This window comes from Benincasa hispida, chromosome 5 (assembly GCF_027475165.1).
Source record: "Benincasa hispida cultivar pf3 chromosome 5, pf3_genome.v1.1, whole genome shotgun sequence".
Taxonomy (NCBI): domain Eukaryota; kingdom Viridiplantae; phylum Streptophyta; class Magnoliopsida; order Cucurbitales; family Cucurbitaceae; genus Benincasa; species Benincasa hispida.
In genome coordinates, this window is record NC_143482.1 from 50888240 (window position 1) to 50892411 (window position 4172).

General features: G+C 30.4%; 1 pseudogene; it reads right to left on the bottom strand.

Moving 5' to 3' along the window:
* Positions 1–344: 344 nt before the first annotated feature.
* LOC150036219 (3-ketoacyl-CoA synthase 4-like) lies at positions 345–2199 on the bottom strand (annotated as a pseudogene).
* Positions 2200–4172: the final 1973 nt, after the last annotated feature.

Sequence of the window (4172 nt, forward strand, 5' to 3'; positions counted from 1 at the left end):
TAAAATTTAAATTATATTAAATAAAGAAAAAAACCATTAGAAATATAAAATTCCATGTTATAAACCCAATTCATTTTTTTGAAAAATAGAAATATGTGTTATCTAATGTATTATAAATTATATAATATTACGGTTCTCATAGAAATTATATAATTTTAAAAGTAATAATTAGACAAAAGATTTAACATAACACATGGTCATAAATTAATTAATAATAATTTATAGTCAACCTAATATCTAACTAGTTTCATGATAATTTTTCCTTTTGAAAAATTGAACAACGAAAATTAAAGCCATACATTCTTTTTCTATAATTTAAAAACTAAAACATAAAATATTTAAATTATTAGTATAAAATATTTTTTAGTACAAGAACTGCACGGATAAGAGATCAAACCTCTTACATCTTAAGGAAAGACCATGCTAATCAACGTCGAGCTAAGTTCACTTTCGTCAATACAAATTAACTTATTCATATATCCCATTTATTCAAGCTCCTAGTAAAAAGGGTTTTGAAAAAAAAGAACAAAAAACAAAACCCTAGAGATCAATCTGATGTAGGGTACATACTAGTACGATCTTCCCAAGGACTGTTTTGAGATGGCTCGACATTCTTGAGAGCCACCCACACTGCGCTATTACATTTGAATCCACTTCCAAATGCAATTTGCCACACATTGTCTCCCTTTAAAACCCTACCTTTACTCTCTAAGTATTCCATTTCATACCATCCATTTCATACCATATTGAACTTGAAGAAGTGTTTCCAAACCTATGCAGTGTCATCCTTGAAGCCTCCACGTCTGTTGCCGAAAGCTGAAGCTTCTCCTCGAGCTCGTCGATCACCGCCCTCCCTCCGGTATGGATGCAGAAATGGTCAAATGCCAACTTGAAATTAGGAATGTAACTCTTCATCCTAGGGTTGAAGAGCTTCTTAGCAATGAACATGGCGACGAATCGGATTAACTCATGTAATGGAAGAACAAGAGGCCCAAGAGTTCTGATGTTTCTCATCAAAGCGTCGCCTGCCATGGCCACAACATCTTTTGATAATGAAATGCCAGTGATCCCCACATCGTCTTCCTCCTTATATCAGTAGTTAAAATGTCAATATAAGTTAATAACCAAACTTATAATTTAACCTAAAATTTATTATTAGAAGTATACCTTTATTGGTTATAATTTTCTAATATACCCTTTTTAAATTTTATTAAAATTTATATGCATTGATCCCTAGTTTTGATATCAAACCCTATAATTTATAGATATATTCAAGATTTTATCCTATATTTATGTTAGATATTTTATTTCTTGCCTTGCATATGCATCTGAATGCTGTGTCATTGGGCCCTGTGTGAGTCCTCACCAAATGAACCAGTTTGTACTTTGACCGCCGCCGATCGGAATTCCGATTTGAGAGGAGGACTGCCGCACCACCTACACGAAACAAGCAGTTGGGAACCAACATTTGCTTCTTGTTCCCAGGGTACCAGTTATTGGTGATGTTCTCTGTGGTAACAACAATGGCATAGCTGTTTTTATGAACTTGGAGCATGCTGTTTGCAAGATCAATAGCTATCACTCCAGAACTACACCCCATTCCACTTAAATTAAAGCTCTTTATGTTGCTTTTCATCTTGTATTTGTTCACAATCATGGAAGAAAGTGAAGGTGACGGGCTGAAAGTTCCACAATTGACGACAAGGATATCGATATCGTCGGGTTTGACATCGATTTTATTATTAGCAAATAATTTGTCTAACACATCAAATATTACATCATCCGCTTCTTCTCTCGCCGCAGTCATCGACAATTGGGGTGGATCGCTCATAACGAGCGCTTTAGGTGCAATCGTCTTGTCACCAATGCCTAACCGCTTAACTATCTTACACTGAAACTCAAGCGCCGAGTCGTTAAAGACGCCGGTGTGCTTCATGAACTCCGTGAAGTTATCGAGTGTGAACTTTATGCAATGCATTGATGGCAGCCGATAGCAGGAGAAGTCGACGAGGTAGACCGGCCTACGGTCGGTCATGGTAAAGACGGGGAATCCCAAAATGAAAAATAGTATAAGGAGACTGAGGAGGAGAAGGAGCCATAACTGGCCAATGTCAATTGAGTTCAAATGGGATGCTTCAAGAATAAGAATAGCCATTAGAGGGACCAAAACAAAGCTTAAGAAATTAGGTTTTCAATTAGTGATAACCCAATTTGACATGCTTTATGTTCACCTTTTTGAAAGAAATTTCAAAGAGGGGGTATTTGAGATTGAACCATACAGATTCTGGTGAAATAATAGAGCAAATGAACATTATTATAGATAGAGAATGGGTAGGGAAGGGGAGTATGAAGAAATAAAGAAATAATTTTCATAAGTCAGTTGGAGTTTATTTTTCTATAAACTTTTAAAATGGATTTTTGTCTTGTTTTTTTTCTTTTAATTTATAAGGTACTAGAATCGACAAGTTACTAATATGACCCTATTTGATAATCATTTTGAAAATTATGTCTATAAATACTCATTCCACCGTCAAATTTCTTGTTATTTTATCTACTTTTTATCAATGTTTTCAAAAATCAAACCAAACATTAAAAATAAAACAATTATTTTTATTATTTTTTTCAAAATTTGACTACAAATTCAATTCTTAGAAAGATGTAAACCATGGTAATAAATTGACAGAATATCGGCTTAATTTCTAAATATTAAAATTTAAAAACAAAATGATTACCAAACGAAACATTTGGAAAGTATTAATAAAACTACAAATTTTTACCATTATTATAGATTATGAAGATCGATTTTCAAGCTAATTAAGTGAGCATAACTTAATTAGTACTAATGGACCCAAACTACTTTTTGTTTTTTTTTTTTTAGGTTCAAAACCCCTTTATTTTACTTAAAATTTATGGAATATAGCAAACTAGGGTTTCTTAGGTTGTGGTTTGGATAATTGATACATTGCGACCAACTTAATTAATTGAAGTTTTTCTCTCCTCCTGAATAACCATAGGTTTGGATAGAACCATCTTACTTTTGGGAATATTTAAAATTTTAAATTCATCTTTCCAAAACAATTAATTACTAAAATTTTAAATTCATCTTTCCAAAACATTTAATCACTAAAATTTTAAATTCATATTTTCCAAACATTTACTAGGCTGGTAATGTAGTTTTGAATTTAAAATGTTATACATTTACCTTTATTTATTTATTTTTTTTTCATTTGATATTTAACTTTCAGTATGTTACAAGTTTTACCCATAAGCGTCGAATTTTGTTTACATTCAATTCATAAATTTCAAGATTTCTCCGTGTTAAATTAATTTTTAAAAATTGAATTATTATAATTAATTACTTTTCACTAATTTTCCATTACTTTAAAATTAATTTTAAAATTCAGCATCATAGTTATTTTAGATTAATGAATTGAAAGTTAAGGCTAAACATCAATGTGTCCATTAGTAAAAACTTGGGAAAAAATTGAAATACTACAACTTAGAAACCAAATGAAAATTAAACTCAAAACGAAGATTAAAAATATATGAAAAAAAATCAACTCAAAATTTAGAGCTAAAAATGTAGCATTTTAAAATTTAACGACCAAATAAAAATTAGGCTCAAAGTCTAAAAGGCCAATAAGATATTATTTTTCCTATTAAATAAAATGACAATCAATAAAACAAAGTATTATATTAAAAAAAAAAATACAGTATGTGAATATGATCATGACTAAACGACAACGAACATATGCTCACTCTAAAGTTATGAATAACGTATAAAGAATATTAAAAATGATATATGAATTTATACTAAAATTTGGTACGAATAAAGAAATTATAATAGAAGAATCTTGCACTGATGTGGTGCTCAATAATTCAATTGAAAACTTAGAGAGGTAATGAACCAAGAGTATTCTAATCGTACCGCCTCTAGTATATCGTACTCTCCTACTTGTATAAATATCTTTTAATTTTCAATAATCTATTAAATTATTAATTGGTTGGTTACTAATTAGATCGAAAAGATGAATTGACAATTAGTAAAATTACTCAAGAAGAAATCTAAGAGGGGGAGAAGTAGGCCTTTTTATTGGCCAAATTATTATCATAGTTTAATTATGCTTTGAAATTATGTAACTTGTAAATATTACTATTTTCGTCGAATACAT